The 24,343-nt window shown below is 44.5% G+C and overlaps 1 pseudogene; it reads left to right on the plus strand.

The window, feature by feature from the left end:
• LOC131408206 (ubiquitin-conjugating enzyme E2 variant 2-like) overlaps positions 1-18,470 on the plus strand; it is a 29,406-nt pseudogene extending 10,936 nt beyond the window's left edge.
• The last annotated feature ends 5,873 nt before the right edge of the window (positions 18,471-24,343 follow it).

The raw sequence follows: 24,343 nt of genomic DNA on the forward strand, positions 1-24,343 counted from the left end.
GCTTCTCTTGCGTCTCTGTTTCATGCTAGATGAGGCCCTGGGAAGCCTCAGGACAGGATATTAGGTTTGTCATCAGTCCTGCATATGCATGAGATGAGACTGTGTGGTGTGAGTCCAGGCTTTGGAGCAGGAGGGGGTCAGTATGAGAGGTGGAGCCTGCGACCCATTTCTCATGGGCAGGTGGGGAAGAAGTCCAGCAGAAGTGGGGCTGTGTGGTCTTGTCCAGAACCACTCTACTCTTACTGGCGACTTGTGGGACAAATCTTTGTGCCTTGGACATTGAAACTGAGATTGAGACTAGTGTGCCAGGGAGGGTGGCTGGCTCAGAGATGGAGGAGGGATTTGCTGGAGCTCTTTTCTGAAGGTCTCTGGGAGCATAAGGACCCTCTCTGCATCCTTCCTCTTTGGGGTCAGAGAAGAGACTGTCTGGCTTAGAGCAGTTTAAGAGAATCCTAACAGACTGAGAGATTAGAGATTCCCTTTGGGTGAATGGAGAAGGGACCGCCTTCCTTTTGTGATGAAATCTACAGCGAATCACAGGGTTTCAGAGACAGAGAGAGGCTGACTCCCCATCAGCAGCTTCTGTGCTCTCTAAGTCCCATGAACTCGGTCTCAATGATAGGATGAAAAATCTCTGTAACCGGCCATACCTCCCACCTTTTGTAGACCTCAGTGTGTAGCATTGCTGATGAAGCCAGCCTCACTTTCTCTTTCCCTCAACCTGGGTGGTCTAGACCCTCTACAGTGCAGATACCATTTAATGTGTGGCCCAGGCAGGAGCCCACAGGGATGTCCTGTTCTTCTGCACATACAAGTGCAAACCGAAACTTTGTCTTTGCAAATCAGTTGGCTAGCTCTGCTCACTAGAAACAAAATAACCCTCTTGAATTGTCCAGTTTAGGGTTGTCAGATCATGATGGACCCAGACACAAGATCAAGTCTCCCCATCTGCATCTAGACAACACTAGGTAAAAGGGGACACCTGAGTATGCAGGTTGGCATACCTAATTATGTCATCTCTTCCTCCCTCAAGCCCTTTTATGACTCCCTACTGCTCGTGAATAAAGATCAAAACCCTTTAGAAAGTACAAGGCCCCACGTGATATGACCTCCCTGAGAAAGGTGCTCTTCCGATCCATCTCACATTATTCTCTGGGCTCCAGCCACTCGGGATCTCTTAGTTTCTTAATTCTGTCAGGCTCTTTCCAACCTCAAGGCCTTTGCATATGTTGCTCCTTTTTCCTACCATGTTCTCCCCTCTCCCCTCCCATCCTTTCATCTAGGTAATTCCCACTCATTCATCCTTCAGAGCCCAGCTTAGCTGTCACTTTCAAGGAAGCATTCCCGGACCTCCCACACTAGGTCCTATCATATTCTCTGAAAGCCCTTGGTAGCATTTGCCACAATTATAAATACTTTGAATTGTGTAATTGGTTATTTTCTCTTCTTTCTGCTAGAATGTAAGCTTCATGAGGGTAGGGCCTATGAGTTTATCTTGTTCACCACCCAGCACAGCGCTTGGCACAAATTAGATGCTCAACAAATGTGTGCTGAATGAAAGAATGAATGGGGTCACCAGGTTGCCAGTGGAACCTCTCCAACCTTCTGGCAGGCAGACTCTGGATTGTGTGGATGATATTTTATGTTCCTACTCATTGAAGGAGAGAACCACGGTAGTTCTACATGTAGATCTTGTGATTTTTGAGGCTTAGCTCTTGTGAGATGATCACTAGTCTCCTCCTGTTTTATCTCCCCGAGAGAGTCTCTGTTAAGGTATGGTCCATTTCCTACCATGCCCACTGCCTTCTTTCTCCCGATTCTTAGCCTTCTGGTCTTTGTGCGAAAAATGTGACTTTCTTCAGGCAAAGCCCAGAATGCTACCTGGTCCAGGGAAGGTTGTTGGCTATTATCCCCTGAGTTACGGCTCCAGAGCTAGGCTTCTTAGTTTGGCCTACACTGCCATAGAAGCAATTTCAGGATGAGGTTGAGGAGCAGGTCATCTGGACTGCTTGGGATGGTTTGGGAAGAAGCTTTAATATCTCCTGGAGAAGTCAGCATCTGGTTTCTGCAAGTCCTCCATGATGCTGCACCTTGAGACCTGGCTCAGGGGCAGCTGAGAAGCCTGTCTGTGAATTTCCCTTGTCCTAGAGAACTGAACTGCAGCTTGCTGGCTGAGCTCTGAGCATCTCTAGGCCACTCCAGTTGTCTGTGGTGGGCAGGTTCCACTCCTCAGCCACTCCCTCACCTGCCTGTCCTTGGGCTCCCCTGTGCTGAGTCAGCAACACCCCTCCCCTGCTGTCTTGGCACTGTGCAGCCAAGCTAAGCCAAGTCTGGTTACAATGAGTCGGTTCATCTGGAACCTCACATCCTGTACTTTTTTCCAATATGACATTTAGCCAACTGACACCCAACAGTGAAGAACAAACAGCCCTGGCAACTGAGGCTGCTGAGGACTCATGACCCTACACAAGCCAGCAGCAAGGGCTGTGTTGAGGGGAAGGCCATGCTGTTGCCAGGCATCTCAGTCTGTTCCATCTTGGTTCCTGTCTAGCAGCACATGGCTCTGGCTGGCAGTCAGCAATCCACTGCTGGTGCTTATTGGTGGCTTGGCTCTTCTCCATCTAGCTAGGGCATTTGGATCTTTTTTCTATGTTCTGCTTTTGAGCTAGGGAAGCAAGCCTAGGTCTCTTGGAAATTGCCTTCCTCCATGTTGTTTCCTATCCTAGGCCCAAGGGAGACATGTTTCTTTACTTTTTCCACATTGCCATCTTTTCTGGCTCCTGGCTCAAATACAGAAACCTCAGGTAGTACCAATGCTGGGGGGAGGGGAATGAATGAGGGGGCACACTTAGGATGTAGGGGTGGCAAAATAGGATTATATTTGGTCACCAGTGCTGGATGAAGCTTGGAATCTCCAGGCTTTAAGTCAGCCAAGAAGGGAGGTGGTCACAGCCCTGTTTCTTGGATCCTGGATTTATTGGCTGTGGCTTTTATCAAGAACTTTCTGGCTCTTCTGTGAGCATCAGTGTTGACTTCTGTCATGGGCTGAATTGTGCCTGCCCCCCACCCCAATTCATATGTTGAAGCCTTAACCTCAGTACCTCAGAATATGACTGTATTTGGAGATAGAATTTTAACAAAGGTAATTAAGGTAAAATGAGGTCATATACGTGGGTGCTAATCCAATATGACAGGTGTTCTTATAAGAAGAGGAGGTGAGAGAAAAGACAGAGTGAAGACAGAGAGGAGAAGGCAGTCATCTGCAAGCCAAGGAGAGAGGACCTCAGAAGAAACTAACCCTGCTGACACCTTGATCTTAGACTTCCAGCCTTCAAAAGTGTGAGAAAATAAATTTCTGTTGTTTAAACCACTCAGTCCATGCTACTTTGTAATGGCAGCCCTGGCAAATGAATATAACTTCTTCCAGACATAGCAGAGGAGGTTTGCAGAAGGGCCAAGAGAGCGATAGATTAGATGATCCCATTTTGACTAGCTTCTTCCTGGGCCCTCAAGATTGGTGGTATTCCTCTGGTTTCTCCAGATCTGTCTTCTTCAGGCAGCCACCAACCTCATCTTGTCTTCGTTGTTAGCCAAATAACTAACGTTATTGGTGGCTAATAAATAAAACATTTCTCCTCTTATCTTATGTCCCCTTTATGAAAACCTTATGATATGAGCTGCAGAATCTCAGTGTCACCCAGCATGGCTGGTCTAGCCTTCTGGAAGCTCATATTCTATGGGGAAGAAAGTCACGAAGATTATTTCACTGCAGCGTGGTAGGTGCAATAATAGTGGTCCGCAGAGGGATATGGGGCCACAAAGGAAGACAGCCTGAGCCTGCCCGAGGAGGTCACAGAAGGCTTCACGGAGGTGATGGCAGCGCTGGAAGTCTGTCGCTTCTATGAAGGCAGAAACTTAGTCTTGCTCACCTTCCTTCCCCCATGGAATCTGACACATAGTAGCTTTCACATCGTAAATGCTCATCTAGTTTGTTGGGTAAATTATCCTCTTGAAGGCCTTTCCAGCTTTATGATTCCATGATTCTAGGACCTCAGAGGCCCACAGCAGTCAGATGGTGGAAAGTGCTACTGGCAGACTGCGTGAAGATGAACAGACACAGGGTTTTGTAGTGTGCAAAGTTATTTATGAGCAATTAAACTGGGAACAAGAGAGGAAAGCATAATGAGCTTCCCTTCTTAGCATTTCTGAGAGAATCCTCAGGCATAACAACAGGAACCCAGCCAGTGCACCTGCCTCACGTGCACGATCAGAGGTGACGTCTCGCTCTCCACAAAGCAAAGCTTGGTCAAGCTCCTCACAGCTGTTTCCCACAGAAAGGAAAGCCCCTAAGTTCCCAGGCAGTGTAAACTGACCGGGTGTTTATAAAATACACCCCACGGCCCAAGAACACGAAAACGCCTCCGATGCACAAACTGGCATCTGGTGCGTCGGGGATTCAAGATGCATGGGAGCAGGGAGGAGAGTGTGGGAGAGAGAATGGTTGATTGCCAAGTCCGCGTGGCTCTTCTCTGGAGAACACCCAAACGGTTCTAAAACTAAAGTTCAAAAAATAACAAACATACTAGCCTTTTGAAAACAAATTGTGCTCAGACATCTTTTTAAGCCGAGTGGCGGATTCCCAGACAGCGCTATGAGGGAGCGAGTGCAGACCACCCAGCACCCAAAGAAGTAGGGGCAGCTGGTGCTCCCTGTCCGAGGGCTCCAAGAGCTTAGATTAAAAGACTTTTTGCCTGGCTTTTGCAAGATGGAACTGGCAGAGCACCCTTGTGTGAGGACGGGAGATGGCGGAGGGCCGTCCCCCTCCCTGTACACATGGCGTGGTGCCTTCAGATGAGCTGTTTTGTTTCACGCTGAGCTGAGCTCACCTGGGCGATGACCTTGTGACAAGAATACCAAGCCGAGTCCAGATCAGCAAAGAGAGGGCAGGAAGAGGAAGAGGAAGAGAAGCAGAAGCAGCCATGTGAAGCAGTGACTGGCAGAAACCTAGTCAGAATTGCTGGTTAACATCATTTTTAATCCTTCAATCAGAGTTGATAAAACTTTGACAAGGGCAAGTCCTTGTAGCTAATCTCTCAATCTATAAAAAAGCTGGTTCAGACCCAGGGGCATAAGACAGAGAGGTGTTGGAGTCACCAAACTCTCTCCAAAATATGGGCCCACCCTAAGGTTGCACTGGGCCCTGAGAGCCTCAAGGTTAAACTAGCATATGGCAGACTGTGTGCACACTGACATCCTCAAGAGTTTCCTGGGACTTGGGAAGTGCTGGGGGACCAGCTTCCTCAAAAATCTACTCTAAGAGAATTCATTGCAGGCCCAGTGAGGCTACTGATCTGGGGAAAAACAATGATAATAGTAATAAAAATAATAAGGATGACTATTATATCTTGAGCATTCAATCTGCTCAGGCGCTCTGCTAGGCATACACAGTATCATTCAGGGGTTCTGACCCCAAAGCCTGTGCTGTTAAAGGTCATACTGTCCGGCCCTGGGCAGACACCTTCTGTACCTTCTGGGGGTTCCAGGCTGTAGTGGGAGAAGGCATAGATGTTAAACTAGAACCAAGGCATGTTCTGGATCTACCTGAAGTACCCCAAATTGTTCCATTCCATTGATGTGACAAATGGCTTCTCAAATCTGTTCTTCTTCTTTTTTTTTTTTTGTTTGTGTGAGGAAGATCAACCCTGAGCTAACATCCATGCTAATCCTTCTCTTTTTGCTGAGGAAGACCGGCTCTGAGCCAACATCTATTGCCAATCCTCCTCCTTTTTTTTCCCCCCAAAGCCCCAGTAGATAGTTGTATGTCATAGTTGCACAGCCTTCTAGTTGCTGTATGTGGGACGTGTCCTCAGCATGGCTGTAGAAGCGGTGCGTCAGTGCGTGCCTGGGATCCGACCCCCCGGCTGCCAGTAGCGGAACGCGCGCACTTAACCGCTAAGGCACGGGGCCGGCCCCGTCAAATCTGTTCTTCTGACCTGACTTCAGGAAGCCAGATCCCCCGAGGTCTGGAGTGTGTATGTATGGGGACCCCAAGTGAGAGGCACACCTTACCTAGGAGTAAATGCAATAACATAACCAAGGAAGGGTCAGAGAGAGAGAGACTCAGGTGTTTATATCTAGGGGCTGGGAAAGGAATGAACAAAGGTCCTATAGACTCAGTCTATACAACCCCATCTCCCCAGGCTAGCCTATCAGTAATACTCCAGCTTTCCCTTCCCCACACCCTCCAAGCTCTTCTGTCTTAACATCTAGACATCTTAGGTTGCCTGGAATGAAAAATAACGTGAAACTTACCAACAAAGGAGCTGTCATATTCCATTGTATTTCTAACCTCCAGGCCTCTGGCTCCTCTATATGACCCCCAACCCCAACCCTAGCCCCCAGAACTGCCACATCCACCCTTTCCAGCTCTGGGACCAGGAGGACTTCCATTCTGGAGGCCAGATTCTCTCATTTGTTTAATGTGGATGTGTCTTGGGAGGCTGTTGGGCTGGCTATTCGGAGAGGGCATCCCTAGGTCGTACGGGGCCACAAACCATACCCATCTCCTCATCCTGCATTTTTATACATCAGGAGATACGTAGGGAATCCCAATCTTTCTCTCTCTCTTTCTCCTCAGCCTAACCTCTGGGGCCTAAGATCAGGAGGACATGATTCTTTTTAAATTAAAGGAGAAATCTCTAATTCTTTTACCCTCCAACCTTTCAAGCCCTCTACACAGAGCTATCTTTTATCCCCACTCTCTCTGACTTCTTAGTAAACGTTAGCGTCAAAGTGACTGGTGTTACCAGCTGCCAGCTTATAAAATAAGACAGTCTAAAGAGGAATGAAGGAGAAGGAGAAAGCTCGGAGGAAGAAAGAGTGACCAAAATTAGATTTCCCTCTTTTTGGGCTGGCAGAACACGCTGGGCATCAGCAAACCAGTCACAAGGTATTACTGAGAGGGGCCAATTCTGCACTCCACTCTGGGCGTGGGAGGTGCTTCAATCTGGGTTCCAGAGGAATTAGTCCACGTCTTAGGGCCTCTTGCAACTGGAATCCCATTTGGAGCCAGGTAGCAAGCAGGGTTTGTGTGCGTCGCCATTTATTCTTTTTAGCTATTTTTCTCTCTCAAAGGATATATGACTTTGTGTTCTCCGTCTGTTTTTCCAGAGCAGTCTGCTCCCCTCTCCCCCAAGCCCTTCAAAGACTCCCACAGTTAGTTCTCTTTTTAAGTATTCATGTTCCCCCACCCTCAAGGGCTGGGGAAGATGGCAGCATCTCCAGCAACCTCAGGCTCCGAGTCTCCGTCTGTAAGGTACTGGATTGGCAGCCCATGCAAATCAGTTTTACCCAGAGATCTGAAAAGAAAGGGAAGCTCAGAGGCATTGATCTTGCCCTGTGTTCTGGGAAGCTGCGTTTTTCTTCGTTGCTGCTTTCAAGTGACCCGGATCTCATTACAGACATTGAAATGGGGCGTGATTCTGAGGAGGTGCCTGAGAAATGGGAACCTGGCTTACTTATTGCCTTTAAGTGTAGGTAGGAGAGAACTTATCATAAGAACCAGATCTTATCTCCTCAGGAAGGAGCAGGAAAACAACACAGCAAAGCAGCTGCCCGGACGAGAACACCACCTAGTGTCTTCACACCACACACCCACGTGTGGTGAAGTTGCCGTTTCCCATGAAGATGAAAGTGGAGGGTGAGGCACGGCAGGGATTCCCTGAGCCCCAGAAGGGGAGGCTCAACCAGGGAGGAAGGGACCGTCAGGGCAGCCCATGGGGATGGACCCATTTAGCAATCAAGACTTGTCACCTTCACCCCAACTTCTCTCCCTGGAGGGGGCTCAAGGACCCTGGGAGAGACTGGGCTGCTTTTGCTCTCTAGAAGAGGCAATCTATCACCAAAAACTTACTTAATACGTACTGTGCGTCTGCCTTGTGCTCTGGGAAATCCAATTAAATACAAGACAGTCTTGGTCCACGTGGAACTTGATAAAAACCGAGTGGGGAGACCAACCACAAATAAAGAAAAAGTTAAATAACACTACACACATGCACATAAATCACACACAAGAGCGGTTACAAGTGGTACATGACTAATTGGCAAATGAAAGACATGTTCACTCTCGGTTTGCTCCCACACTGACATTTCACTGAACGAGCTGAACTAGAGGATAACATGCTGCTGCTAGCTGAGCTGGGGGAGGCAAAAAGAGGGGGTGCTCACAGTAGGGCAGCACCTTATGGCTGGAGTTACCTCGACGTGCCCCCTGTTAGACTGTCTGAAATGGATTAAGGCCAAATTTGCATGCTCTCAGAAGGCCCTGGTTGTGTATTCCTATAGGACATCAATGGTACCTGCTCACGTCAGCCCCCTTTCCTTCCTTCCCTACTGCAGGAGCCTTCCTCCGTGGTTCATTGTAACACCCTTTGATACACACCAGCAGCAGCTTCTCTGTTATTGCCTTGGCCGGGTCACTCTATTCCCAGGCCCTTAGGATGGATTTCTATTGAATTATCAATAGAAATGCATTGAATTTGAAGCAAATTGGTTTGGGAACAAATCCTTGCTCTGCTACCCATTAGGTGTGTGACTGTGACCGTGGGCCTCAATTTCCTCACCTGTGAAGTGGGTACAAAAAGAATATCTTTATTGTATAACGATTATGAGGATCAACAGGGATCATAAATGCGAAACGCCTGGTGTGTGCCAGGAGTCTATTGCTGTGTGGAAATTCACCAGAGTCTGGGCTGAAGCAGTGCTTCTTGAACCTGCACGTGCATGCAGATCACCTGAGGATCCTGCAGATTCTGATTTAGTAGAACTGGACAGGGCCTGAAATTCTATATTTCTGGTAAGTTCCCAGGTGATGCAGGTGCTGCTGATCCAAGGACTGCACTTGGAATAGCAAGGTATTAAAGGACTTGATGATCAGAAGCCTGCATTTCCAGGATTTTCTTGAGTGCCGACCCTACTGTGTGTCTACTGCTTATGCTGACTTTTGCCTTCTCTGTGTTTGAAACCTCCTGCCTCACCCTTCTAGTCTCTATTTTGCCCCACTGCTGACCTTTTTTGGCACCTCAGTCTACTTTCCCCTCCGGCCTCTGACTCTACACTTCTCTCTGTTTGACTCTGCTCTCTACAGGGGTATTGCTCTCACTGACTACCCCTGTTTAATGTTTCTCACTTAGTCTCACAAGGCTTTCTTTCAACTTGCCAGATGTCACCTTTGGCTAAAACCCATCCCATTTTCCTTTTCCCCTGGGCTGCTAGGAAGCTTATAGTTAAGTTTGTGGTGAGTTTTAGCAGTGGTGTCTCCCCAAGTTTTCTGATAAAGTTAGTTTCTTCCTACATGCCATCCTTCCTTTCTTTTATGACTTTATTTTTTGATTTATTGTGTATGTTGCCATTTGCTGGCTGTGTAATCTTGGACAAGTCACTTAACCTCCCCAGGATTCAGTTTTCTCTCCTGTAAATTGGGGATAAAAATGGTACCTATCTCATAAGATTATTGTGAGGATTAAATGAGTTAATACTTGTAAAGTCCTGAGAACAGCTTGGCACATGGTAAACACCACATAAATGTTATTTATTGTTGTTATTTTATAGAGTATCTCAAATTCTTTTGAGAAACGAGATGGGTCTAATCTTCCTCACCATCATCATCAGCAGAAAAACCATGTTGACATTAAAGTGGTATACAATATACCATGAAATTGTCATATTATACTGGAATACTTGAGTTATGGGACAACTTTTAAGCTAGAAAGAAATAAATTGAGAACAAATTAAATCAAATGCAGTGAATAGTAAACTTTAGGGTACGTGTTTCTTGTATTCTAAAATCAGGTCATTCCAAGCTCGGTTGAAATGAAATGGAATTTGTCCTTCCCAACTGTGTGCCTTTAAACCAGAGCAGTCCACTGATGGAACCGCATAACCCCCACATTGTCAAGTGGGCTTTGAGCATTGCAGTCACCACTGAAGCAAATTTCTTGAACCCGCTCACTTCTCTTTTGCCGTTGTTCTAGCTTTCTGATCCATTCTAGCTCTGACTCTTGGACCTCGCCTCTCACAGCTGGCCCAACTCATTTATTAAACCTAATGAATGGATTCAGCAGAACTGATTTGACCCTGTAGTCTCCTCTGGCTTGTCACATTTCTTTCCCTCCAGCTCCTGGATTTTATTAAACGGCTCTCTGGGGTTCTCGCCATGCCTGCTCCATACTGTCATGATTCCCTCATTCATTCATTCAATGAAATTTATTTCATGTCTATTCTATGCCAATCTCTGATCTAAGTGCTAGGGAATATGGAAGTAACAAAACAGACAAAGTTCTGGCCCTTGTGGAGCTTATATTTTAGTTGGGGGAGACAGACAAGAAACAAATTAATACATGCTCTATACTCTACATTCTTGCTACTCAAAGCATAGTTCATGGGCCAGCAGCATGTTAAGTTGGGAAATGCTTACTAGAAAATTAAGTAGATATATCAAGGAGACAGTTGCTTCTATGAGTTAAAGTTTACAGGAGACGTTTAAAATGTGATGGACTTGAGCGATCATCTATTCCAACCACGTCATTTCACAGATGAACAAAATGAGTCTAGGTGAGGTGGAAAGGCCTTGATCAAGGGCACACAGTTTAGTTGGTTGTAGAGCTTATTTTTTGTCTTTTCTACTCATTGTACACCATCTTTTCTTGCATGGATTCTAGGCCAATGAATTATTAAGTCAACTTTGTTTATTCAGGGGAATTATCAAACCTTATGGTGTTGTGGAAATGTAGGGAAATCATCTCTGCTATTTCCTGTCAAAGCCCCATTTCTGGATTAGAGGACTCTTGGGTTGGCTTCTACATGGCAATTCTTGAATCTTGAATTATATCTGCCCTAGACAAGGAACATTTAAGGGTAAGGGAGAGGGATGGAGCAAGTTCCTTTCTAAGACACTGCTGGAGGGCTCTGTGCAAACTGAAATTAAGAAAGGGTTTCAGAAAGACTCATAGATTCATTTGCAAATAAGGAAATTGAGGCTGAGAGAAGTTAAGTGACTAATTCAAGATCCCACTGCAGGTTAGTAGCAGACCTGAGACCAGAGCTAAGTCTCCTGATACACAGAGCAAAATTTAAGATCTGTGTTTGACTCTCATCATTTCCCTTAGCCAAATCCCTTACCTTCTTTAGGCCTCCATTTTTGCAGACATATGACACTGTGCAAGTCACATCTCCCGTGCACCTCAGCTTCTTCATTTGTAAGATGCAGTTGATCAAACGAAATAATTTACACAAAATTGTTTTACAAAACTGCTTTTTTCCTACCATAACATACAGCGTTTCTTATGCCAAAACCATCCAAAAGAGAGGAAATAATCAGAATCCAAACTGAGTCCTGCCTTAGGAAGAGGACACTGACGTGGGAGAATTGCATGAACCTCACTATCTACTCAGCTCCTTTTCCAGTTCCCCTCATCTCCTAAAGGGGTGATTTTTAAACCTTTCTCTCTTCCACCACCTCTTTCATCACTCTCAGAGAAAATATTGGCTGTCGAGGGGGAATTTCTTCAACTTCCTGTAACTGTAGTTATCTGCATAAACCCTTCTCTCCACCTTTTATCCTTCTGAAACGGCGTCATCCTGCTGCTTCTCTTTGTTAACCGGAATTCCCACTTACTCTTCACAACTCAACTCAGAGGTCACTGCACCCCCCCCATCCACCCTTCCTCGGCTGATTGGGTGCCCCTCTTCTGTTCTCCCATCTGCACCCCATCTCTCCTCTATCAAGCATGAACCCCATTGTCGTCAATATTTGTACTCGAAAGCCTCCCTCACTAGAATGTAGGGATTCTATTTATCCTATGTGCCCGGCACATAGGATGTTCTCAATAAATGTTTTTTGATAAATGAGTGTGTGCATGATGCTTACTTGGGTTGCCCTGAAGATGACTTTACTAGCTTCTGTTTTATTATCTCTCTTGGGTCTGATTTTCCCCGTGAGAGGAGTCTCCAGGTTGTCCAGGCTCTCTTTGCACCCCTCAGCCTCAGGTGGAAATGAATGAAAGCAGAGCTGCTCTGTTTTGACTGTGCCCCAGCTGTGCCCCGATGCCCTGTTTGTGTGAAATCCTCTCTTGAATGGTGGAGGTGATGACGTCGAGGACAGCTTCTGGAGGAGGCAGGCCTGGCCTGGTTAATCACTACAAGCTCCTGGTTCTCCCAGGAGTGAGCCTGCTCCTTCTCTCACTTCTGCTGGGAGCCTTCCCTGAGGTGCTGCAGCAGCCTCTGCCCTCAAAGAATCTTTCCCCAGGGCAGTGAGTCAGGCTTATGGGACTCTGAGTGGGTCATGGTAATGGGTATTTCACGAACTAAGAAACAGGAGGAAGTGGGAAAGTGTAGGAGAGATAGATGAGAAGAAAGGGGATGGCTTCCTGCCTCTGCCGCCGCATCAACCAAGTGTGGTTCTCAGCTCCGGTGACTCTGCGTGACCATTTCCACTCGTCCTCTGAGACTCTCATCTGGTCTACAACATGATGTTGGATGTGGGATGGGGAAGGCTAAGTATTATATGAGCCTGGCGCCAATGTAGGTGAGACACTGCAGTGTGGAGGGGGCTTTAGCGTTCTTCCACTCGCCCCGACTGAGTCCCTTCGCCCCAGCGCTGTTCCCTGGCTGTAGGGGCCTCCATGCCTCTCCCCATCCTAATTCCCACACACTACACGTTTCTTGCCCTTCTGATCTGCATCAAAAGTCACGTGTTCTGAGGAGTAAGAACGTGTACTCTGGAGGCAGTCTGCCCCGGGTGCATATCCTGGCCCCACCATGGACTGTTGTACAAGTTACTTACCCTCTCTGAGGATTAGTTTTCTCATCCAAAATGTGGCATATATTATCCACTCATGGGGTTTTGTGAGGATTATATTAGATAATGCTTATGAAGGGCTTAGCGTATTTTGAGCCCTCAACAAATAGTGACTATTATGCTGCTTTAAAACTATATCTTTCTCTGATCCACCTTGTCAGAAATAATCACTCCTTCCTTGGTGTTGCTATTGAACATTGTAATAATAATATAGTTATTTTAATAATAATATATATAATAATATGTTATATATAGACTATATTCTATATAGTATATGTATATTATATACTAATATGGTATAACTATAATAGTGTATATATTGTATACTATATGTAGTATACACTGTGCATATACTATATATTTAATAGTATATAAAATATATAATATAATATGGTAATAGTAATAATGATAACTAACTTTTATTAAATGCTTACCGTGGACAGACATTGTTCTATGAGCTTTATATGTATTAACTCACTGAATCCTGACAAGGTAGGTATAATTGTTATCCAAATTTTATAGATGAGAAACTGAGCCACAGAAAAGTTAAGCAACTTGTCTAAGGATATGAGGTGAGTAAGAGGAAGAGCGGGATTTGAAACGAGGCTGGCCTGCTCAGGTACTAGCATGTACCGTACGTGGGCTTTGCAGCCATCCCGGGGCTGTGGTCTCATGGTGCACTGCTTGTGTCTGGTTCATCCTGTAACCTCCCCTGCACCTTGCTCCAGATTGGTGATGGTCTTCGAATGCCTGCACAAAGCAGATGCCATCAGCAAACATGCCATCAGTAGCTAATAGCCCGGGGAGACAAGACGCTGGCTTCCTGGTGCCCAGGTGCCTGCAGCCCAGTGCCCAGGGCCCAAAGGTCTGGCCTCCTGCTCATTTCTGGCCCAAATAATTAGGCTATATCTGAGCCTGGCAGCAGATGGCAGATATTTTTCCCCCAGAGAAAAGCACTTAGAGTATAGCACAAGGCATACTATAATGGGACAAAATGACCACCAAGCTAATTAGAATAAGAAAAATAGAGGTTCGTTTTGCAGTGAGGGACTGTATTTGAGGAGTGAGCAGAGGTAAGATGTTGGGCACAAGCAGGAACTTCATCACATGGTGGTCAGTCGCTAAAGAGAGATGATCCTCAGTATCAGCCTATTTGGGCCAGCAGGGCCCTGCTGAGCCATCTGCCCCTGCCTCACTCCGGGCACAGCAGGACCTGACAGTCATCTGAAGATCACTGTAGCACCATCATCAAAAGACAAGAACGGTGCAGTGAAATGAACATAGGATTGTTAATATGTCACTTAAGTCTTCTAATCTTAATTTTTCTTCTATCTAAAGTGAGGATAACAATAAAATCTGTCTCATGAGTTTTTTGGGAGAAAGTGAAACACGCATTGTGAAGAATGGTAAAGATATCTCCTATCTGCAGAATGCTTTAATAACAATAATAAGTAAAAATAAAAATAATAGCAACAATAACATCTAACCTATGTACAGGACTTGCTATGTGTCAGGAAATTTTCTAAGTGCTTTATAGACATTTAATCCTCATAACAGTCTTATGAGATAAGTAGTATTATTATATCCACTTTAAAGATGAAAAACTGAGGCACAGAGAGGTTAAGTAAATTGTCCAAAGTCACGCAGTTAGTAAGTAGCACAGCTGGCATTCGAATGCAGGCAATCTGGTTCCAAGTCTGTGCTCTTAACTGCCATGTGGTTAAGATGAATGTGAACATGTGCGTTTATAAAGCATGCCTATATCCATCACCTCACATAATCTTTCCTGCTCCCTGAACAGGGGAACTCCTAGGTGAGGGGAACTTGTGCTGTTCTTCACAGTGAGCTGCATCTACCTCTTGGAAAAGTGTCTTCAGTCTTCCCAAGATCTGGGATCTTGGGAAAGCTTGTCTGATACTTGCAGAAAAATATCAAGAGGGTTATCTTTGTTCTTATAGGGAGGCCAGATAATCTCTCTAAACTCTCTGGGTTCTTATCGTTCTGACATCTCAGTGTCCATCAGAGTCCCCAGTAGCTGACCCTGACTGCAGTGGAGGTGCCTCAATAAATCAGACCACAAAAATTCATTAGGCACATACACCATGCCCAGCACAGTGCAGGAACCTGGGGGCGTGGTGTATGAAAGAAGCAGGATTCTGGTCTCCATCTACAAGCAGTTAGTAGTCTATTTGGAAGGATCAAATAGATTGAAACAATAGATTACGATAACAAGATAATACTATTAGTCAATAATGTGGTGACACATGAAATTGTTGAGTATTGACAATGACACTGCAGGAGATGAATGTAACAAGTCACTAATTGTGTCCCATTCATCTCCTGGTCTTTTTCTCAAAGTTCTAAGTTTTCTTAGGGACATTGTACCAGCATGGTACAGTGGTACAGAAAATTCCATGTAAAAGAACATTCTTCACCCAGGAGCTCCTGCTGTGTTCACCAAGACGTGTCTTTGTCCTTTCCTATGTATTTCTTCATCAGAGGTAGTAGAGACGTCAATTTGAGGTCTGTTATCCTGAGTAATAATAGTGATGTGGTCAGAGGTGACTTGAGGCCAAGGGGCTAATTCAGAAGATGCTTTGTCTTCTATTCCTTTCATGGTGTGCACTTACCTCCCCAGGGACCTTGAAATTGCTTCCTAACCCTAGAAGCTTAGGTGCTTAGCTAGGGCACCATCTTAAGTCTTTGATGGGCTTCAGTCCTTCTCTCCTAGCTAGGTGACTTTGGGCAAGTTGCTTATCTCTTTCAGCTTTAGTTTTTCTAATCTATAAAAGGGACATATAGGAGGGAATGTGAGGACTGAAATAGTTAATATACAGGGCTTATCATGGTGACTGGTACATAATACATTTTTCTAAAATGTTATTTTTCTGTTATTATTAGCTCTATTACCAATACCCTCACATCACTATCACCACCATCATCATCAGCAATACCATTATCATCATCACTACCACCATGACCGCCACCACTGTTATCAACACCATCATCACCACCACCATCATCAGCACCACCGCCATCATCATCTAACCAGTACACCCCATATCCCATTCCCTTAGGACCTTGTAAAATGACTGGCTGGCTAATCTTCTAAATACCAAGCTCTCCCAGTGAGACAATGGCTTAATTTGTCATCCCACTCAGATAATATCTTTATTCAAGTTTTCAGAGACAAGGCAGTGACTTGTTGAGAATTAATGCTGACAATTTAGTCTCTGTGGTGGGAAAGAAAGGAAGTTAATTTTGGTCGGATGGACTCTTGGGTGCTCCTCAAATCACCCCCCTGCAGCTCTTAGGTCTGTCCCAGAAATAAACGCTTTCATTGAGTTCTTTCCATTTTCCCATGACAGGTAAAGGAGATCAGCCCACTAAACTCATTTCCCTTTTCCCCATTAATTATAGTGTCGTGGTGATGCTTCATTTCAATTTTAGTCCCTAATAATGGGAGTGCCTGGAGAAGAACAACACAAATATGTTTGAGGTTGAGATTCTGAGGCATAAAAAGCACCGAGTTAATTTCCTCTGGCTTTCCAGACAGATTGCTATGTACATAATTGTGTTTCATCTTTGTAACCTGCTGCTATACTTTGAGGGCTTCTGGAGTAGAGAAATTTCCCATGCTGTGTCCAGAGTCATGCCCAGTCAAGAGCTCATAGGAAGATGGACATAAATACCACTTGGGGATCCCACAAGACTAGCCCTTCTCCAGAGAGATGTTTATTTGGTAATTCAGAAGGATAAAGGGACTCATCTGAAATTTTTGCTTGGGGGCTCTCCTGTAAAGCTCCACTCTGCAAAGGGGTGTTCAGTTCCGCTTAATTTCTTCACCAGGTCAACACAAATTGCAATGTGGAAATGAGTGTGTGGAGACATTTCCGATGTGGTGTTTCTTTTTTTTACCTTTGGATATAAACACAGTCAGACCTTTGTGCACAATGTGGATTCTGAAAGGCTGTGGAAGGCAGAGTGGGAGGATCTCTAAGGCATCTCAGAGGAACATTTAGCACAAACATAGCACGTGCCAACTTGCCTCAAGGCTGAGAGACTGAGAGCTTCTCTGCAGCAACCCCGCTCTTCCTACACACTCCCCTGAACGGAACCGAAGGCATCCCCTTGGCTTGTACGAGAGGCTTGATCCATTCATCCATTGAACAAATATTCATTGAGAGTTAGCTAATGCCAAACCTATCCTAGGTGCTAAGGATACAGCAGTGAACAAAAATAGGCAAAAATCCCTTTTGACATAAGTTCACTTTTCCTCAGATTGGCTTAATATTGTTATTGTGCTCTCTCTGATTCTGTATATGTGTGTGTATTTTTCATATATATCTTAGATTTCATATATAAATTTTAGATTTCTCAGCTTTATATATAAATAATACACAAGAAAAATATAAATATATTTATATATAAATAAAAAATTTTAAATATATCTTCTTAGATTGTATGTTCCAAGAATTCAGGAGTCGATTTTTTCTAATGATCTGTGTACAAAGACCAGAATAGCATCATTCATTCATTCACTCAACGCATAGTTTCTGAGTGTCTACTCTGAGTTGGGTGATGTGGATATAGTGAGAACAAGACAGAAAATTTCTCATACAAATCATAGCGTAATTTAGTGAATATGGAGATAAAGATAGCAATGCCATGGTTTTCTGACATTTAATTTGGGTTTAATGATGTACAAATTTTCAATCTTACATTTGAAACGATATATCCTACATCTGAAGAGTAATGTCATATTCATTGCTAGTTGACACATTTTCAGCATTAATGACTTTGCCCACCCCATGTCTAGTCTTTTTTATTTTGAAATAATTTTAGCTTTACAGAAGAGTTGCAAAAATAAATTACAGAGAGGGGCTGCAGGAGAAAATGGTGGTCTCCACAGTTTTGGATGCTCATAAAGGTCACCTAACTGAATTGTTTATAAAAAGGAGGCAAAGAAATTCAACACAAATTCAGAATTATTCTTGGAGGATGACTTCATAATGAAGTTAAAGTTCCTCGTAATTTTTGCTTGTTGGAAGAACTTGAAGAAGGACAAAAAGGAGTAGGTGATGGTACAGTTAGCTGGGGCCTTGAAGATGATGAAGACATGACAATTACAAGGTGGACAGGCATGATTATTTGGCCACCAAGGACAAATTATGAAAACAGAATATATAGCCTGAAAGTAGAATGTAGACCTAAATACCCAGAAGCTCCTCCATCAGTTTGATTTGTAACCAAAATTAATATGAGTGGAATAAATAATTCCAGTGGAATGGTGGATGCACGGAGCATACCAGTGTTAGCAAAATGGCAAAATTCATATAGCATTAAAGTTGTACTTCAAGAGCTAAGACGTCTAATGATGTCCAAAGAAAATATGAAGCTTCCACAGCCACCAGAAGGACAAATAGACAACAATTAATTTTAGTGGATCTCAAACTTGTCTTAAATCCGCAACCTTCTACTCATGTTAATGTCTTGATTAAACATCACAATGCAGAATACCCAAACATTAAGTAAAAAAAATTCCAGCTGGTAAACATGACCTGGACATTTGTAAGAATATATTTAATATGTGTACACCCATTGTGTTTTTAGGTAACAAGAGGAAAAATGCAACACAATTTTTTTTCTCTTGTTAAGGCACTGTCATTTAAGCATAAACCTGGAGTACTCAAAATAGAATTCAGGTTTACAAGATGAAAGCATGGTGAGAAGTGTCAGATGGCTGTGTAAGTATGTATGTTTCTGAAAAGTAAAAATCTCAAGAAGGAAAAACAGAAATGGCATGCTTTATCCATCTTGATTAGTGAAAGAGCTTCAGCTGAAATTGTCTAAAATAGCAGGTACAATGAATATTGTCAGAAATTGTGTTAATTTTTGAAGCGGTGTGGGTGCTGAGTACTAGTAGCATCAAAAATATGTTCAGGATTATTTTGATACCTGTATTTATAATTTAAAAAAATGTCATGGGGGAGGTTGATGAATTTCTGTTAAAATCTGTTCCTGTGTGTTACATGTAACAGACATGGTAAATATTTGTTTATAGTCTTTGACAAACCATGCATTTAAGAGTAAGTGAAGTCAACAAAAAGGAAATAGATGTATGAATACGTGATTTTGAGATTAAAGATAGTCTTAAAATGTAAATAAAATGTGGAACGTGTCCTCAAAAAAAATAAAAAATAAAAAATAAAGTACGGAGAATTCCTGGATACCCTTCATCACCTTCCCCTAATGCTAAGATCTTACATAACTGTGGTACATTTATCGAAATTAAGAAATTAACTTTGGTATAATCCTATTAACTAGATTACAGACTTGATTTAAATTTCACCAGTTTTTCCATTAATGTCTTTTCTTTTGTTCCAGGATCCAATCTAGGACACCTATCTCATTTAGCCATCATGTCTCAGTCTCCTCTGATCTGTGACAGTTTCTCAGTCTTTCCTTGTTTTTACGACTTGGACAGTTTTGAAGAGTACTGGTCAGGTATTTTGTAGAATGTCCCTGTAGACTGTTTGATGGTGTTTTCTCATGATTAGACTGGGCTTGAGGATTTTGAGGGAAGAATGTCACGGATGTGAGGTGCCCTTCTCATAGCATCATTTCAGGGATACATGACATCAACATGACTTCTCACTGGTCATGTTGACCTTGGTCTCTTGGTTAAGGTGGTATCTGCAGGTTTCTCCACTGTGGTTATTTTTCTCCTTTATATACTTCGTATGTTAGAAGCTAGTCCCCAAGCCTGCACTCAAGGGAAGGCGGATTCAACTCTACCACCCGGAGGAAGGCTTCATTTCTTCTTGAGTTTTCCTCACTTATGTGTCCTGTCTTTGGGATTAAGGGCTTTAAGGATCATAGTATTATTTCCCCTTTAAGTGATATTAAAGTTATGTTAAAGTTCATAAATCTAATCTGTTTGTGCAACACTTTGTTTAGAAAATCGCTCATCATTTAATATGAACTTTTATCAGAGAGAGAGAGGGAGTGTTTTCATGGGAGGGTTCTCAAGTTCTTGTCACTTGTAAATGAACTCTAATACTACAGATGAAATACTTTTTGTTCAGTTTAATGCAGTTTTAGCAACTGCTTATTGTATTTTAAAGTAAATGACTCAGTAACAGTTCAATTTACATCGCTGTTGGTATCACAGAACCTTGGGCCTGGGTAAGATACAAGGGTCATTTGGTCCAGCTTCGTCAATCTACAGGTGAGAAAATTGAGGCCCAGAAAGGAGGCACCACTTTTTTTGAGGTTGCTCAGCTGGTAAGAGGGAGCCTAGGCCTCCTGCTTCTCAGGGCTCTTGTCCTGTAAATGCCTCTGTCTGACCTCCCCAGCCACTGAGGGAATCTGTAGCAGCCCACCCCCACCCCTCCCCAATCCCAGCTCTATTCCTTCTGTTCCTTCCTGCAGGTCAGGAATAAGGCCTGTATCCAGGCCGTCCTTAGGGCCACGTAGGATTAAGGGAAGCACATTTTGCAAACACCCTCACAGCCCCCTCCCACACAGCTCCTATCTGCCAACTCTGAGGGCGAGAGGACTTCGCATCCTGCAGCCACTTCTCTGCATCCCCAGTTCCACCAGCCTCGGCTGAGGGCTGGAAGCCTCACTCCTGGTTTAGCCAGGCTCTGCCCTTCTCTGGAGATGCTGTAGTTTGAAAGAGAAAACTCTATTAAATTTGGAGTATGTTCTTAGAGGCTGCTGTTCCAGGAACAGTGAGAGCAATTCCCTTAGATGACTGAGGCAGCTTAAAGCCACGAAAGGGCTAAACTGATAGGTCTTACCTTCTCAAGAAGCAGCGAGAACTCAAAGCTTGCATTTGGGAGAAGAAACTACAAAAATATTGTCCCTTTCCCCCCACCACCCACTTCAGCTGGGGTTAAAGGCAATGAAGTAAACATCTGACGGAACATGCTCAGCTAAAGAGATGTGCAATTTCTCCTAGTAAACGAAATAAAGCTTAAAGCCCCACTCCTACGCACAAGGGGAGTACCAGTGACTAAATCCGTATGGAAGTGCTGTCCGGTGTCTCCCCGGACAAGGAAGTGCACGAGAGGTCAGGGGCAGGGCTGTCCCATGGACAGAGACTGAGTGGTATCCAGGGGTTCAGTGAGAGTGTCTGGGCAGCTGGCTTTTTTACGTTGCCCATTTTGACAGCCTTGGCCACAGTTGGTGAGCCTGAGAAGTGGCCAAAGGTAGTGAGAGTGTCCAAGGAAGTGGCTGAAATTGTAGCACCAACGGCTCCTACTGCAAAGGGCTTTCACTAAGAGGGGTGTCCCTCTTAGTGAGTAAAGACAGTTTTTGGCTGCCTTAATTTCCCTCTGCTTCGTGTGCCTCATCCACATGTGCCCTTTGGTCTAGGGTCTTCAGTACTGAGTCTCTTTCCCTTCGTTAAAATTTCTTGGGAAAGCTCAGGAACTCATTCATACTAGCATGTGAATCGCTGATTCCACTTCAAAGTGTTAGCCCTTTTGAAGGACCATCGCCTCTAAACAGGGATAAACACGGGGAGTTCTCAGCCTTGGCCATGCATCAGCATCACTGGTGGTACATTGATAAATATGGAAGCCTGAGCCCCACTCAAATTAAAAAACTCTGCAGGTGATTCTCATGCACAAGCAGAGCTGAAAACCATTCCTGGTTTAAGTGAGAGGATCTAGGTGTGTGGTCCCTGGACCAGCAGCATCAGCATTGCCTGGGAACTTAGGAATGAAAATTTTGGGGCCCGAATCAGACCTCCTGAATCAGAAACTGTGGGGGAGGCGGGCAGCAATCTGTGTTTTATTAAGTCTTCCAGGTGATTCTGATGCACGCTGAAGTTTGAGAACCAGGGCTTTAAGCGAAAGGACCAAGATCTTACTGGTATATTTTGGTCAGGAGTGGGGGAAATGTGGATGGAGGGCAGGGGTGCCCTCTGAACCCACACTCTGTAAATGATTGGCTAGCCTGTGTACACATAAAGCCAGCTCTGGTTACTTGTTGATCCAATGAAGCTGTTTCAGATTCCCAGACCATCAGCGTGTTAGAACCTTTTCTTCCAGTAGGAAGGAGAGTTTTACTTAAAGTGGCAACAACATAGTGGGGAGTAGTATCAATTGGTGGCGGTTATGTTGGTGGTCACAACTACCCGCCTTCCTTCCTCTCATGCCCCACAAGCCACAGACCACAAGCGAGGCCGGTGGACAGAGCAGAGGCAGAGAATAAAGTTGTGGTAGGGGAAGTAAATGATTGATTCGTTAAGCTGAATTGGACTGAATTAGAGGCCATGGAACTCTTCTGTACAGTAAGAACTTCTTTAATTATAGACTTTATCTCAAAAACTATGATCCCAAAGCACTCACTTGGAGAGTAATATCTTCATGGCCTGAGGCATTGTACATGGGAAAGATGTCCTGAACACTTGGCTGAAATATGGGAACATTTCAATTCTATTCAACCAGCACTATTCTGGGTACAAGGGATATATCAATGAATAAGAGAGGCATTGTCCCTAACCTTAGGATCTAGGAGGGAAAACAAACAGGTGAGAAGGCCGCTAATGGAGAGGAGACATAGGAAGGATGCTGTGTGAGCATCTTGCAGTTTTCTCTGATCTTAATTCTGGGGCTCAGGTAAGTCCTCTCTGGGTAAGTGATGTTTAATTTGAAAACTGAAGGTGAAACTTGAATCAGGCAGGTGAGGAGATGCAGGGGAGGGAAGAAAGGAGTGGGGAAAAGATCAGTCTAGACAGAAGAAGGGCTTGTGTGAGGCCTAGAGTGGAGAGAAAGCCTGGTCTGGAAGTTTGAGGAACTGCAAGCTGAATGTGCGGGATCCGAGAGAGCACAGGGGCACGTGATAGAAGATGAGGTTAGAAAGGCAGCAAGTCCGGATCCCCGAGGGCCTAGGAAGTTAGATGAAGGATTTGGACCAGGGCCTAAGGGCAACTGGAAGACACTGAGGGGTTTAAGTAGTGGAACAAGATGACATATTTGCATGAAAAATAAATCTCTTGGCTGCATTTTGGAAAGTGGATTGGGGGGTGAAGAACGCATATTGGGAGACAGGAGGTGTGTTATACAGACTAAACTTAAGAATGTTTGCTTAGGAAAAACATGAAATGAACTGAAAAATTACGAGATTAGAATGTGTGTTTCCTCTTATGATCTTTTTCAGCCCTTGTTTGGTTTCTTGGAATGAAATAGATCTATGGTAACCATCTTCAAAGAGTGGATGTGTATTCGACGTGTGGACTACTTAGCCAGCGGCCCAAGTAAGTCAATTACTGCTACCTGAACAGCAGCCATTTGCAAATCACAAAATAAAACACAGTGCTGGACACCATGGAGGAATTCCAAGAAGGCCTTGTCCTTGCCCACAAGAAACTAAGAATTGAGTTGTGGAAATAAATAAAAACACTTAAATGTTGATTGAGAATACAAGCAGTATGTGATTAATTATCAAAAAGTGAGGATGGAATCATGAACACTCTAAAAGTAGTAGTAGGGAAGTAGTTTCATGGAAGATGTAGGTCTTGGGCAAGGCTTTGAAGGATCTTGGGAGGTGGGTAGACGGACAAGCAAGGAGAGGACAATGCAGGTGGGGGAGTGGTCTGAGCAGTGGGCATTGTGGTTAGATCCACATGTGTGGTTTCTCCTTGTCTTGATTTTCAGGAAAAGTCCACCTCAGACGTAATAGAAAAGCGCACTAGCTTTTGGCAAAGAATAAGGAAGTAGTAAATGTTCCCATCTTAATTAGTGGTCTCTTTTCTGCTGCTCCTGTTGGAACTGCGGCAGACTCAGGGGGTGTGGGTGGACTTGGCTGGAAAGGCATGTGAGGCTGACTGAGAAGGGCAGTGGGAGCCCAGGTACTGCCGCAGAAGAGCACAGTGGGCCTTCCATAACTCTGACTGGTCACCCCAAAAATCAGCCTGCTCTGTTTTTCAGAACCTTACCTAGTGCCAAGGCAGTGTAGAAGTTACACATAACAGAGGGGGCCATTTCAAAGTCACATCCACCAGAAGCCCAAATCTTTGCCTCTTAGCACTGAGACAGTCTGCTCTTGTGCAGGAGTTCAACTGTTCTGAAGGGCAGATTTGACTCTGAATAGTCCTCAAGTCCCAGGTACAAGTTGCCACTTGATGGCCACCTGCCACCATCCCGGGCAAAGAGTGGAGAGGAGGTTAAAGGGCAGAGGAACTGAGACTGGACCCTGCAACAGTAGAGTCAGGTCTGGGCCAGGCTCAGAGAAGACAGGCATAGTCTGGCCGGAAGACATTAGCCTGCCAGGTGAGTTCAAAGGACAATGTCATGGGGCAGAACACTTCCAACCATGTGTGTTCTCTGGAGATGCTTGTGGGGCTGCCTGGACTGAGGGCTGGGAAGCCAAAAGAGGGGGGAGACCCCAAAGATAGCTTATGGACACCACCCTTTTTTCACTGGAGTTGGTCATTTTCTATCGGTTTTATATTTTGGGGATCTGCTTAATAAT

Source organism: Diceros bicornis, chromosome 7 (assembly GCF_020826845.1).
Source record: "Diceros bicornis minor isolate mBicDic1 chromosome 7, mDicBic1.mat.cur, whole genome shotgun sequence".
NCBI classification, from domain to species: domain Eukaryota; kingdom Metazoa; phylum Chordata; class Mammalia; order Perissodactyla; family Rhinocerotidae; genus Diceros; species Diceros bicornis.